The sequence below is a fragment of the Octopus sinensis genome, linkage group LG11, assembly GCF_006345805.1.
Source record: "Octopus sinensis linkage group LG11, ASM634580v1, whole genome shotgun sequence".
NCBI classification, from domain to species: domain Eukaryota; kingdom Metazoa; phylum Mollusca; class Cephalopoda; order Octopoda; family Octopodidae; genus Octopus; species Octopus sinensis.
This window is the reverse complement of record NC_043007.1, coordinates 9,975,923-9,990,379: the sequence shown is the minus strand read 5'-3', so window position 1 is coordinate 9,990,379 and position 14,457 is coordinate 9,975,923. Positions and strand designations below refer to the sequence as shown.

At 40.3% G+C, this 14,457-nt stretch overlaps 1 protein-coding gene across 5 annotated transcripts in view; it reads right to left on the bottom strand.

Moving 5' to 3' along the window:
- The window catches only part of LOC115217707, a 151,473-nt gene that overhangs the window by 124,069 nt on the left and 12,947 nt on the right, over window positions 1–14,457 (bottom strand). For 2 of the 5 annotated variants that reach the window (XM_036507057.1, XM_036507058.1), the window contains exon 1: window positions 1,378–1,567. The exons of the other annotated variants lie outside the window; for them this stretch is intronic. The gene's annotated coding sequence lies outside the window, so the exon portion shown is untranslated. Of the gene's footprint in view, window positions 1–1,377; window positions 1,568–14,457 lie in introns of those variants that run through there. 5 annotated transcript variants of the gene reach the window in all.

Below are 14,457 nucleotides of genomic sequence, written 5' to 3'. Positions count from 1 at the left end.
CACACACACACTTCTTTAGACAATTCATCCTTAAACACGCATCCTGTGGTGGAGTGTGTGAATACAATTCAATTTATTTGGTAGTTATTAAACAGGCATTGCAGTCGCAATGGTGCAATGTCTGGCTGTGGTGGACAGGCGGACAGTTGATGAGGGAGGGTGGGGCTAAAGGCGACAGACAGACAGACACAGAGAAAGCCTAAATTACAGAGATGGAGACACGGCGTAGGAATGGCTATCGATCTGGTTTGAACCCAAGGAGTAAACAACAGCATAACAATCATCATCATCATCAGTTATAGTGATGAAGGGTGTGATAATGAAGTGATGGTGATGGTGTTGGTAAGGCTAGAATGCCAACAGACCCACGGTCCGCTAATTACACACACCATGCATCCTTAGCAATTCTTCGTAAAAGCGCACCAGAACCTACTCTTCTTCAACCAACACAAACATCCCTCCTGTCTTTCTTTCTTTCTTTCTTCTTCTCCCTCTCTGTCTAAACCCAAAGGGTCCTTGTCATCCTCTTCTATAACAGCCCCTGCAAATGTCCTATCCTCTCCGCCTTTAGAACAGACACCGACATTACACAAGACAGGCCAAGGAACATGGCGTCGACATTATTCGGTACATTACAATTCATTATTAATAGTAATAATAATAATAATTATTATTATTATTATTATTATTACAACAACAACGAAGTCCGTCTAGTCTTTACCTCGGCCTCACCACTCCACTAAGACCTTAGAGGTCTCTCTCCTGCTTTCTCTCTATTTGCGATAGAGACAGACACAGGAATTGGAGATAGGGGGTTGAAAGTGTCTCGGCGTGTAACAGACACATACATACATACATACATACATACACTGGTTTTCTTTCATACGAAAGTGTCCAGAAAAATAAATAAATAAATAAATAAACGCGATCTCCATTCATCCAAAATTCAATACAACACAATACAGAGAACAGAAATTCACAACTCTTTAATATTATCATACAAGATCTACAACAAAACAAAAAGAACACGTGCTTAGGCTGTGAGCGTTATATTTACGTTTCGTATTCCAGGACATTAGACGAAAATTGTATCATTTATATATATATATATACATACATAGAGAGAAAGAATGACACAATTGTCAGAACCTCCTATGTTTTCTCTAAAGAAATCTATTTTTGATTCATTTACATGAGTATCTAGACTGTTTCCCAGCATGTAATACGCCTGTCTATATATATAATAATATACATAGACATAAACATTGGCAGAATTTTATATAGCCTTCTATCATACTCCCAAAGCGAGCACACACTGCGTATAAATTACATACAAACATACTTATACATACAGAGAAGATTTTTTTTTATACTCACATTTACTAAGAGAGTATTCCTTATTTACCGGGATTGTAACAGACTCGTAACTATACTCGTGCCCTCGCCATCACAGGAACACACATGGTAATATCGCGCGGGTGCGCGTGCGCGCAGACTCACGCACACACACACACATAGACTTACATATAATTGCACATAGACACAAAAGTAGGTCCGGAAGAGAGCTAGGTGCGATAGACATGATAAGCCGGCATGTCTGGAGTGACGACAGAGAGAGAGAGAGAGTGAGTGAGGAGTGTGTGTGTATGTCTATTATATAGACAGACTCTAAGGTAAGCAGGGGATAGAGGAGGAAAATAACGCAGGGTCGGAAGGAGGGTGCATTCTGAGAAAGGATGGGAGTAGGGTACAACATTGGACTGTCTGTGGCACTGGGTTTAATTAAGTCTCGAAACGCCGCTACCATCCCACCGTATAGAGGACAAGGAAGCTGACAGACAGCACGATGGCCAGACAAACAAGATAGGACGTCTCTAAGCAGTCGCTCAACCTGCTAGAAATAGCAACCAAATCTCCCACAAATAATATTAGTCTTTTTTTTAAGAGAAAAAGAATACAGGCGCAGGAGTGGCAGTGTGGTAAGTAGCTTGCTAACCAACCACATGGTTCCGGGTTCAGTCCCACTGCGTGGCATCTTGGGCAAGTGTCTTCTGCTATAGCCCCGGGCCGACCAATACCTTGTGAGTGGATTTGGTAGACGGAAACTGAAAGAAGCCTGTCATATATATGTATATATATATAGTGTATGTATATGTTTGTGTGTCTGTGTTTGTCCCCCTAGCATTGCTTGACAACCGATGCTGGTGTGTTTACGTCCCCGTCACTTAGCGGTTCGGCAAAAGAGACCGATAGAATCAGTACTGGGCTTACAAAGAATAAGTCCTGGGGTCGATTTGCTCGACTAAAGGCGGTGCTCCAGCATGGCCGCAGTCAAATGACTGAAACAAGTAAAAGAGTAAAGAGAGTATTTGTTATGTAGTCCTGTTTGTTATACAGTGTTAAGAAAAATGAGATAATAAAGACTAGAGAGTCTTTGACCATAAGGCTTGTTCAATCAGGGGCTGATACAGGACCATACAGCAACAAGCAGATTAGACTAGCATAATAGACAGAATGGAAAGGCTTGATAGTCAACAGAAACAGTCACTGTATTTGTATGTTTATGTGGCTTTCGCCTGTTTGGTTGGGCATCTCTATATCCCTATATGGCATAACACAAGACAGATAACCCACCCATCGTCATACACGTGTGCTCAGCTTTTAGTCATTCTGACTAGACATTGGTATGGTGGTTCCACTATGGTACAAGTCCTAGAAGAGTGACTCTCAGCGTCAAGCTTTATCTAGCTAACACATAAAATCTCAATACTTGTGCTTGCCTTCAAGTTCAAGGCTGCAAAGCAATGTATATAACGACAGTATATTTTGAACAAAGACTAGAAGATAAACTCAGCTTTGCAGAATCATTCAATCACATGCACATTAATATATATTTATAAGCGTGGATGTGTGTGTATGTATATATATATGTGTGTGTGTGTATATATATATATATATATATGTGTGTGTGTATATATATATATATATATATATATATATATATATATATAAAGTTAATCCAAACAAGAAAGCACAAAAAAACACAACAACGCGAGGACGTGGAACAAATATAGTATTATTGGACGCTCAGGAAAGAAGGAGATTTTAACGTTTCGAGCGGAGCTCTTCGTCGGAAACATAAGAGAAGGAAAGATCCAGAGAAGGGAAGACAGAGAGGAAAAAATCGACAACGGTACACACGAGGTCACATTTTGTATATCATCATCATCATCATCATCGTTTAACGTCCGCTTTCCATGCTAGCATGGGTTGGACGGTTCAACTGGAGTCTGGGAAACCCGAAGACTGCACCAGGCCAGTCAGATCTGGCGGTGTTTCTACAGCTGGATGCTCTTCCTAACGCCAACCACTCCGTGAGTGTAGTGGGTGCTTTTTATGTGCCACCAACACAGGTGCCAGACGAGGCTGATGAACGGCCACACTCGGATGGTGCTTTTTACGTGCCACCAGCACGTATATATATATATATATATATATATATACACAATAAGAGGCTTCCAAATAGGAAAACCTTGTGCTAGAAAGAGCAGTAGAAGACTCAAACCACCAAATAAGGATAAATTCTCGAAAGGAATGAAAATTAAAAACGTTTACCATCTCAATTATTTCAAAGACCATGGTTTCTAACTATTTCCAGCAAAAAAATATTCGCTGAAGGCCAGTTTCATCAGTGGGACAGCCTTTGGATTTCAGATATACACTCAGCCAGATCCACAAGTAAAACTAACTGCTTGTATATCCTAACTAGTGCTAGGCTACTGGTAATAATAATTTCTTATTACCCTATTGTTATTTATTATGTTTATATACATACCAGAGTAAGCACAAATGTGAAACAAGGTGGAAAATATAGTACTCGAATCCCGCAGGTAGAGTAACGTGCTTTATCAATAAAGCTGCAAAGACATCATAAAAACTGTTACTCAGAGTTTCACGTTACCGTTCGTTGGACAGTTTTTGTCCGAAGAACGAGAACGTGTAACAGTTTTTGTGGGAATAAGTCAGGGGGTTAATTTCTGAGACTAAAAGGCGGTGCCCCAGCATGGCCGCTGTGAAATGACTGAAACAAGTAAAATAATAAAAGAATATATAAATATATATATATATATATATATATATATATATATATAGGCGCAAAAATGGCTGTGTGGTAAGTAGCTTACTTACCAACCACATGGTTCCAGGTTCAGTCCCACTGCATGGCACCTTGGGCAAGTGTCTTCTACTATAGCCTCGGGCTGACCAAAGCCTTGTGAGTGGATTTGGTAGACGGAAACTGAAAGAAGCCTGTCATATATATATGTGTGCATGTGTGTCTGTATTTGCCCCCCCCCCCAACATTGCTTGACAACCGATGCTGGTGTGTTTACATCCCGTAACTTAGTGGTTCGGCAAAAAGAGACTGATAGAATAAGAACTAGGCTTACAAAGAATAAGTCCTGGGGTCGATTTGTTCAACTAAAGGCATGCTCCAGCATGGCTGCAGTCAAATGACCGAAACAAATAAAAGAACGGCACATAAAAAGCACCATCCGAACGTGGCCGATACCAGCGCCGCCTTGACTGGCTTCCGTGCCGGTGGCACGTTAAAAGCACCAACCGATCGTGGCCGATGCCAGACTCCCCTGGCAAGTAAAAAGCACCCACTATACTCGCGGAGTGGTTGGCGTTAGGAAGGGCATCCAGCTGTAGAAACACTGCCAGATCAGACTGGAGCCTGGTGCAGCCTCCTGGCTTCCCAGATCCCCAGTCGAACCGTCCAACACGTGCTAGCGCGGAAAACGGACGTTAAACGATGATGATGATGATATATATAATCGGCAGAAGTTACAGGGTGACTCAAAGGCCAAGAATTCCATTCATTAGCACTTATCAAAATTTTGTGTTCTATTTTTCCTATTTACATCACCAAATGAAAAATGAATTAATGTATATATGTAGTTGACATCATAAGAATTTATAAACTTTCGAGAGAACGTGAAATAATTTTTTCAGAACAGTGGATCTCAAAGCATACATGAAGCTATAATGTTTACATGCTTTATGGTAACTTTAAAGAGATATATTTATATGGTGTGGGTGGGAGGATACGTACACCAGCATGCATACAAATAGCTATGTACGTATTGGTTTCATTGATTTGAACCAATGAGGTTTGATCATGTTGGAACTCTGCAACTTTGTAGTTAGTTTTTATCTTCCTGGTGCTTCAACATGCGTCTGTGTGTGTGAGCACGTGCGCGCGTGTGTATGAGTGTGTATAGTTGCTGAATGAGTGAGGTTACTAGAGCCTGCTCGACACTAATTGAATATATAACATAATACACTGGACTGGGTCACGAGAGAGAAACTTACCCAGGTAATGTTTCAAATATTCAAGAGGAGCCATTATCAGGTTCCTGATTTATTTAGGTCAGCTATGAAACAACTGAGCTCTTTTCTGAAGACTGCACTGTTCTAATAAAAGCGTTTTTTTACTCAATTGTCATCTGATAAAATCTTTCAGCAGTTAACAAATGTCTTCTCTGTACCTTTATATAATCAGTGATGTACACTGAAGTTTGGTACTTGTCATTCAGAATCTAACAAATATAGCCAACATGTTCTCTCTCTCTTTCTCTCCTCTCTCTCTTCTAAAGGGTAGGGGCTTCAGAGTTTGGAGTTGATTATTTTACCTTTATTTTTAAACCTTTTGTGAAATCGCATGGTTCAGTGGTTAGAGCGTCGAGCTTACAATCAAGGGGTTGCGAGCTCGAATCCCAGACCGGGCTGCGTGTTGTGTTCATGAGCAAGACACTTTATTTCATGTTGCTCCAGTTCACTCAGCTGTAGAAATGAGAAGCAACGTCACAGGTGCCAAGCTGTATTGGCCTTTGCCTTTCCCTTGGATAACACTGGTGGTGTGGAGATGGGAGGCCGGTATGCATGGGCGACTGCTGGTCTTCCATAAACAACCTTGCCCGGACTTGTGCCTGGGAGGGTAACTTTCTAGGTGCAATCCCATGGTCAGTGTCGTGACCGAAGGGGGTCTCATTTTTAAACCTTTTACTTGTTTCAGTCATTGGACTGTGGTTGGATATCCTCAAACAAATTGAGCCCAGTACTTATTCCTTGGGTCTATTTTGCCAAACTGCTACTGGGTGGGTGGGAACAAACACAAAATACTGGGGGAGGGGGGGACAAATACAAAATAAACACAAAGACAGACACACACAATGGACTTCTTCAGAGTTTCATCATCATTTAGCATCTCTTTGTCCATGCTGGCATGGGTTGGATGGTTTGACAAGAAAAGAGGAGCTAGAGGGCTCCACCAGGTCCTAAGTCTGCTTTAGCATGCTTTCTACAGCTTGATGCCCTTCCTAATGCCAACCACTTAACTGAGTGTATTTAGTGCTTTTTACATGGTACCAGCACAGGTGAAATTCATCTACTAAATTCACTCACAAAGCATTGGTTAACCCTGGGCTATAGTAGAAGACACTTTCCCAAGGTGCCATGCAATGGGACTAAACTTGAGTCCCTATCGGACGAGTCAATGAATATTACTTGTAACTTACACTTCCTGCGATACCTTATATATATATATATATTTTAAACGGCGGTTAATGATCTACAGTGCTGCTGGTTACAGGTTTCCAAAAACAGACCATCATTTATTTCTTCGTCGCTGTGCTAACAGTGATGGATAGGGACAAGAAAATGTCTGTGCCACATGGTTTACAGCAAAGACTGCAGTAGACTCAGTGTAGGCTTCTTTGTAATGACTTTTCAGTTTTCTAATTGATATCCCAATCATCCTCATTTCAATGTCCACTTAATGAGATGTGTTGAGGGCGAATTTTCTATGGCCGGATGTCCTTCCTGTTTCCAACCTTTACCTGTTTCCAAGCAAAGTAATATTTCCATATTATTTAGATAAGTTTCGGCCATGTCTAATTTAATAGCACCACCTGGAAGAGATACACAGTCAGCTCTTGAGCGCCATAACCCGTTTGTCCAGAGAGTTATTGTTCTCAGAGACATATCCGGGTGTGGGTGGTTTGTCTGGTATTTGTTGGAGGTAATCATCTAGGGACCGTTTGAATGCCATGAAATCACTTTCCTCCTTTATGTGGGCTGGCACAATGTTTGAAGAGAGTAGGGCTAGTTGAGGTGAAATATGACCACGAGTTTTCACAGAAATGAAAGACACTGTTTGCATGAGGATGGCACTCATTTACAACCATCATATGAAGTCAAGCCAAGACAGTAACACACACACACACACACACACACACACACACACACACACACACACCAAAGGGTATTTTCCAATTTCCATCAATCAAAATCCACTCACAAGGCTTTGGCGGGCCCAAAGTTATAGCAGAAGATATTTGCCAAAGATACCGCACAGTGGGACTGAACCCAAGATGACATGATTGGAAAGCAAGCTTCTTCGCCATACAACCACTTTTCATTTTATTTTGCTTGCAAGCATATATATCATCATCATCATCATTTTTGAAGTCCATACTAGCATGAGGTGGCCTACATCTACGTATGAAATGTATACTTTGTTGCTGCTGTTTATACAACTATCTGAAGTTTTTATGAATTCTTGTTTCTTCAGGGCAACTGAAATTCAAAAACATCAACCAAATATATTTAATTCTACAACTTGTATAAAGTATTTTTTCTTCTATTTTGTTATTAAAAAAGAAAAATGTATATTAGCATAGGAATGGCTGTGTGGTTAAAAATCTTAATTTACACCCATGAGGTTTCCGGTTCGGTCCTACAATGCGGCACCTTGGGCAAAGTGTCTACAACTACAGTCCTGGGTTAACCAAAGACACACGGGTGAATTTGGTAGACAGAAACTGAAGGAAGCCCATCGTGTGTGAATGTGTGCGAGTGTGTGTGTGTGTGTGTCTGTGTTTGAGTGTGTCTGTGTTTGAGTGTGTGTGTGTGTCTGAATCTTTGCCTTGATTGATACTGCATGATAGTTATAAATAAGTGTCAATGTCCTTCATTTCCAATCTTCTGTGGAAACATTCTTGGTCATGTTATTACTTCACTTCGAAACAGGTGAGGGTATCTGGGAGTAGAAAATTCTTCTCAACAAATTCCATCCACCCATTGCAAACATGCAAAAGTGTGTGTGTGTGTATACATACATATTTGTATATGGAAGACAGCATTTCTTTTAAACACATTAAATTGAAAACATGTGTAGATTTATCTTTCCAAAGTTTTTTTTTTCTTCATAATTCTTTACAACCCCTTTACAGTTTCTTTTTAACAGTCAAGTTCTTAGGTCCATCTATGATTTTAGACCTTTGCAGTCTTATCTTTCTGGATGACATGACAGTTGGTCTTGGCATCTGTTACTACCAATACCAAAATTTAAAGTAGGTAGCTGCCATAAGATTCCTGTTCAGGTTAAAATAAGAGAGAAATTACAGTTGGGTTTTCATCTGACTCCAGAATTTTCTTTATGAATCATACGTGTTTTCTGCATGTTGATTTTTACATTATGTTATACAACTGGAAGTGACATTAAGGACACAAAATACAAAATAAATAAAAAAAAATGATAAATAAAAACTTAACTCACACTAGTCACAAATGAAAACCACTCCTTGGTTACTGTGAAAAGACTGGAAGTAGCTGTCACATTAAACCAAGTGGTAATGTCACTATTAACATACATACAGCCTATTTTGCGTCTCTCTTTTGCTTTAAAATGGTGGTAACGCATGCCAGAAACCAAGCACTTCATCACAGAAATTAAAATCATAAAGAACTTAGGAATTTTACTGTAGCAAATCAAACACATTGTAAAAATAATATAAAGATAAGAAGCAGTCATGTTTGAATCACACACACACATATATATACACACACACTCACATGCATGTGTGCATGCAAAGACACACACACACAAAGGCAGTGACATGGCTGCCTGTTTATGAAATTTGCTTTGCAACCTCCTGATTCCTGATATGATCCAATAGTGGGGGCACTTTGGACAAGTGTCTTCCATTGTAACTTTGGGTTGACAATGACATGTAAAGGAAATTGTGCAAAAGCCCATTGTGTGTGTGTACATGTGTGTATGTGTACACTCACTTTAACCACGCAACCACCACAAAGCCACCTCCCTCAGTGCCACTCCCTGTCCCAGCTGAAGGGCCTTTGTCTTGCAAATTACTTGGCAACCCTACTGGTGCTGGTGCCACATAAAAAGCACCAGTGTTGCTGTCACATAAAAAGCATTCAGTAAACACTGTAAAGTAGTTGACATAAGAAAGGGCATCCAGCCGTAGAAACCATGCCAAAGCAGACACCAGAGCCTGGTGCAGTTCTCTGGCTTGCCAGCTCCAGTTGAATTGTCCAATCCATACAAGCAAGGAAAGCAGACATTAAAAGGTGAAGGTGATGATGATAATATACAGAGTCAGCACTCTTACTTAGATAAAAGCAAAGTTACAGAAGCTTCAATGACAATTCAACACGGAAAGCCTCCCTTCAGGGATGTAGTGTAGTAAAATCTGAAAGGAAACCGACCTCCTGAATTATATGACAGCCTCTGACCAGGAACCCACAAGGAAGGCAGAAGAGACGACAACCTAAAAATAGGTAGCGGGGAAACGTTGAGGCAGCGCTATAAAAGCAGGGATCCAAGTAGAAAGAAGCAGAAAACTCGTTGATAGCCTATACTCCATAGGGAGCAATGAGCTTAAGTAAATTAAATTATCACTCTTATTGAGAAACTCGAACACTATTAACTGAAAAGTATTGTTAGTTTGTTAAACAAGATAAAAAATTTCGACCACTGCAACAGGCTATTCCAGTGGTGCTTAACTGTTTTAATATCTGAGTTAGATCCAAAACCCAGATTTTTTTAGGAGTCCACACCAAAATAAAAAGCGAAATACAACTCAATTTAAGAAAAAAATATGATATTTATAAAGGAAAGATCATTGAGGGCTGCTGGAAGGATACTTGAAGGCCACATTTGACCCTGGGATCTACAGTTGAGAACCACATGTAAAAAGCACCCAGTACACTTTGTAAAGTGGTTGACATGAGGAAGGGCAAACAGCTGTAGAAACCATGCCAAAACAGAGAACGGAGCAGTCTGGTGCATCTCCCTAACCTTACCAGCTCCTGTCAAACCATCCAACCCATGCCAGTGTGAAGATACAAATGCTAACTGATGACGATGATGATGTTCCAGCCAGTTACACAAATTCTCAGTAGTTTTTATTGTTAACTTACTGATCATGCTAGGGAACTGCTTTGAAGGGTTTTAGCCAAACAGATCAACCTCAGCACTTCTTGTTTTTTTTTTAAAGTCTGGTACTTACTCTATTAGTCTCTTTTACTGAACTGCTAGGTTATGCAGACATAATCAAACCAATACCAGTTGTCAACCAGCAAAGAGGGAGATATGCATGGACAGAGAGAGACACATGCATGTATACATTCAACAGGCTTCCACGCAGTTTCTTATTTCTTTATTGCCCACAAGGGGCTAAACATAGAGGGGACAAACAAGGACAGACAAACAGATTAAGTCAATTATATCGACCCCAGTGCTTAACTGGTACTTAATTTATCGACCCCGAAAAAATGAAAGGCAAAATCGACCTCGGCGGAATTTGAACTCAGAACGTAACGACAGATGAAATACCCACTAATCATTTCGCCTGGCATGCAAAGGTTTCTGCCAGCTCGCCGCCACAGTTTCTGCCTACCAAATTCACTCACAAGGCTCTGGTCTGTTCTGGGCTATAGTAGAAGACACTTGTCCAAAGTGCTATGCAATGGGACTGAACCTGAAACTACATAGTAATGAAGCAAGCTTCTTAACTTACACAGCCATGAGTTCATAAAATTCTAGTGCGATTTGGTTAGCTCAGGCTTCTGTAATGTTAAGTGGGTTGGAAAATATTTATCCTAGATAGCAACAAAGTCTTTTGTCAGTAACCTTCCACAGAAAGCTTAGGCAAGTACAAGTAGTTAAAGTATTTGGTACAGACAGCAAAACAATGGCTGTGAGTAATGAACTGTCAGTTTAGAGCTCAGTAATCCAAAGTTTTATCTACCCAAACAGTTTGTGGCCGTAGTTCATTGTTACGTAGACATCAGTACATTCGTCTGTCTGTATGTTCTGAATTCAAATACCACTGAGGTTGAATTTGCCTTTCATTCTTTTGGGGGTCAATAAAATTGATATCAGTTGAGCACTGGGGGAGGGGGTCAATGTGTTCAACTAGCCCCATCCTGTAAATCTTCAGGCCATGTGCTTATAGTAGAAAGAAATTTATATGTTGAGATCCTAAAAGCAAGGTGCCGCAGAAAAAGCATTGATGCAGGAGCTGGTGTCATAAAAAGCACTGGTGCAACTTAAAAAGCACTGATGATGGTGCCACTAAAAAAGCACCCAGTACACTCTGTAGAATGGTTGGCCTTAGGAAGGGCATCCAGCTGTAGAAACCAAGCTAAAACAGACCTTGGGACCTGGTGAAGCCCCTGGCCTTACCAGTTCCTGTCAAGCTTTCCAAACCATGCCAGCATGGAAAACAGATATTAAATGATGATGATGATGATGATTCCTGCTCTCTCTCTCTCCATATGTATACTTACACACATTATAAAAGTAATGGATCATGGTCAGAATTTTCAACCATGAGTGTTAGGTTACAAATCAACCGAAATACTAGCTCATTGAATTAACATAAGCATGTAAGTGGCTGAGAATTCCATTACATTGTATGTCCCAGCTTAACCATTACATTACAGGTACAATCCATCCAGGCAAATGGGCTTCTTCAGTTTCCATCTACCCAATTTCACTCACAAACTATGGAGCAACCCAAGGTCATACAAAAATTACTCTTGTTCAAGTTACCACATTCATTCATTTAATGCCCACTTTCCCATGCTAAGATGGCTTAAATAGGAATTGATTTTGATACAAGATTTTTACAGCCAGATCCTCTTCCTGTTGCCAGCCCTCACCCATCTTTCAAGTGAAGGATTTTTATATTTCCACTGCTCTTTGGAAGTATGGATCTATTGGTTATAATGTCAACACAGATGGTAAACATCACCACAGTTTCACTCAAATGATGACAAGTGAAATATGAACAGCCATGCACACACATATATATACAACAAGCTTACTACTTACTACAGTTTCTATTTACCAGATTCAATAACAGGGGCCATGGTAGAAATTACTTGCACAAAGTGCCATGCTATAGCGACTCAAACTTCTTAACCACACAGCCATGCCTGCACCACAGATGTACATACATGCACAAACACACATATATCAAATAACAGCCAAATATAAAAATTGAAGCACCCCAGACATTGAGCAATAGGAAAATAGACAACATGACAGGTCTTGATTATTGAAATTGCCTCAAGAAACTCAAACTTTATTTGCACCAATGCTGCATTGAGCGCTATATCATTTGTATGATGTGGAAAATATTCCAACATCACTGCCCAAATAAAGTTGGCGCCAACTTCACGCAAGGCTTGATCCTTTTGCTATCCATCATCATCATCATCATTTAGCATCCGCTTTCCATGCTAGCATGGGTTGGACGGTTCAACTGGAGTCCGGGAAGCCAGAAGGCTGCACCAGGCCCAGTCTGATCTGGCAATGTTTCTACGACTGGATGCCCTTCCTAACGCCAACCACTCCATGAGTGTGGTGGGTGCTTTTTACATGCTACCAGCACAGGTGCCAGACGGGGCTGGCAAACGACCACGGTTGGATGGTGCTTTTTACGTGCCACCAGCACGGGGGCCAGGCGAGGCTCCACTACAAAAATTTTAATCACGTCACATTACAGCACTAAGAACTATTTCACCTCTGCTCTTTTTAACATCATACCAAGAGAAGAAAAACACTCATAACATTTAGAACATAAACCTCGTAACAGAAAAACACCTCATAACATAAGAGAAGAAAACCACCTCTTAACATTCAAACAGGTCCTGGATGAGTATCTCCACCAAATTCAAGATAAATCACTTAAACCCAGATATACAGGGTGTCCCAGAAGTCACACACCATTCTGGTTTTCATTAAAAATAATTAAAGCATTTTATTTTTTTCGGCATCTTTTATTGTAGGGGGTGCTCAATTTGAGCATTTGTTATGATTAATTTCAATAAAGTGTTTTTGAAATCAATAAGGGTGTATTCTTTTAAAAAACCAGGGTGGTGCACAACTTCCGAGACACCCTGTATATCTGCAAAATATATCCCTTTACTCGAATAGGTTATGGTGCCTAAAGAATGACTAGAATATGAAACATCGCCCACTGCCTTTTCTAGGTGATGTTAGGTTAGTTTTGGCTTGGGTCAATTCTGGCTAAGACAGACAGACAGACAGCTAGCTAACTAGATAGATATATAGAAAGATAGACAAATAGATACACACTTTCATACATTTTATTTGTATTGGACAAATGAAAGGCTGAGATGAGTTTCTAGTAATATTTTGAATTCAAGAATTCTAGCATCTAAAACTCAGACACATAAGAAAAAAAAACTCACTATTTCTTGAACATCTTTGCCATATGGCTGGCTATGTTAACAATTCTGCCTGCCAACAAGTGTTCATTTGGCTGCATTCTAAGCCACATCACCACATGCTGCTTCCTATGAAAGATTATATGTGCGTGTGAGATAAACTGTTTTTATTGAAGTCCTGTGTAAGCAGATCTACAATCACAGACATCCCAGTCATGATCAGTACTTCTTTCTGTTTACGCACAAAAATATTGCCTAGTGCTCTTCTTCCTTGTTTTATCTTCAAAATAGTGCAGCGAGATTTAAGGGAGATTCAGAGGTATTTCTAGCATTTTGACCAACCATATAGAAGCTCCTTCACTGGCTCACATTAGATAGAATGTAATTCTTTTATTTTTTTATATTTTACTTATTTCAGTCACTTGACTGCAGCCATGCTGGAGCACCACCTTTAGTCGAGCACATTGCCCCCAGGACTTATTCTTTGTAAGCCAAGTACTTATTCTATCAGTCTCTTTTGCCGAACTGCTAAATTACAGGGATGTAAACACACCAGCATCAGTTGCCAAGCAAGGTTAGGGGACAAACACAGACACATCCACACACACACATATATATAGGTGCAGGAGTGGCTGTGTAGTAGTAGCTTGCTTACCAACCACATGGTTCTGGGTTCAGTCGGTAGTCTTCCAGCATGGCCGCAGTCAAATGACTGAAACAAGTAAAAGAGTATATGACAGGCTTCTTTCAGTTTCCATCTACCAAATCAACTCTCAAGACTTTGGTTGGGCTGAGGCTATAGAAGACACTTCCCCAAAATGTCACTCAGGGGGACTGAACCTGGAATCATGTTGATGGTAAGCAAGCTACTTACTACATAGCCATTCC